This window comes from Odocoileus virginianus, chromosome 7 (genome assembly GCF_023699985.2).
Source record: "Odocoileus virginianus isolate 20LAN1187 ecotype Illinois chromosome 7, Ovbor_1.2, whole genome shotgun sequence".
Taxonomy (NCBI): domain Eukaryota; kingdom Metazoa; phylum Chordata; class Mammalia; order Artiodactyla; family Cervidae; genus Odocoileus; species Odocoileus virginianus.
Genome location: NC_069680.1, coordinates 39946192 through 39947271, shown reverse-complemented (window position 1 = coordinate 39947271; position 1080 = coordinate 39946192). Strand labels below are relative to the sequence as shown.

General features: G+C 41.4%; 1 non-coding gene across 1 annotated transcript; it reads left to right on the top strand.

The window, feature by feature from the left end:
* The first annotated feature begins 543 nt into the window (after positions 1 to 543).
* On the top strand, positions 544 to 616 carry TRNAK-CUU (transfer RNA lysine (anticodon CUU)). The gene has a single exon. It is a non-coding gene; the product is annotated as a tRNA-Lys (tRNA).
* The last annotated feature ends 464 nt before the right edge of the window (positions 617 to 1080 follow it).

The following is a 1080-nucleotide window of genomic DNA, read 5'->3' as shown; positions in this document are numbered from 1 at the left end:
AAACTGAAGAACTGAGTGGTCTCCAATTGCCACAATGAGGTAGAATATAATTTGCCCAGCCATTTGTATTAAATGCTTTTTTTAAAGATTTTTTGATGTGGAAGATTTTGAAAATCTTGATTGAAGTTGTTACAATATTTCTTCTGCTTTTTTTTTTTTTCACTTATTTTTATTAGTTGGAAGCTAATTACTTTACAATATTGTAGTGGGTTTTGTCATACATTGACATGAATCAGCCATGGATTTACATGTATTCCCCATTGCTTCTATTTTATGTTTTGGTCTTTTGGCTACAAGGCCTATGGGATCTAAGCTCCCTGACTAAGGATCACCCCCTGCATTAGAAGATGAAGTCCCAACCACTGAACTGTCAGGGAAGTCCCCTGTATTAAGTATTATATATTAAAGATATTTACCTTTACAGTAAAAAGAATAGGAGGACAAACACTTTGGTTGTCACTGTATACTTAATATCCTATGAAAAATATGCTCTTTCCCTGTCAAAAGAAAGCGTGCATTTGACTATATGGTTCAGTAAGTCATGCCCAGCTAGCCCAGTCAGTAGAGCATGAGACTCTTAATCTCAGGGTTGTGGGTTCGAGCCACACGTTGGGCAACTTTTTTGCTGCCTTGGGTTTCCCTGATTTGTCAGTTTGTAAAGAACCCACCCGCAGTGCATTAGATCCCAGTTCAATTCCTGGCTCGAGAAGATCTGCTGGAGAAAGGATAGCCTATCCACTTCCACAAGGGCTTCCCTTGTGGCTCAGGTGGTAAAGAATCCACCTGCAATGTGGGAGACCTGGGTTTGATCCCTGGGTTGGGAAGATCCCCTGGAGAAGGGAAAGGTTACCCACTCCAGTATTCTGGCCTAGAGAGTTCCATGGACTGTATAGGCCATACAAATTTGTTTGCTAGGGCTGCCATTACAAAATAACACAGACTAGGTAGTCTTCATAAGACACATTTGTTTGCTCACACTTCTGGAGGCTGGAAATCCAAGATCAAAGAGTTGGCAGATCTGGTTTCTTCAGAGGCCTCCCTCCTTGGTGGGCTGATGGCTGTCTTCTCATTTTCTCCTTG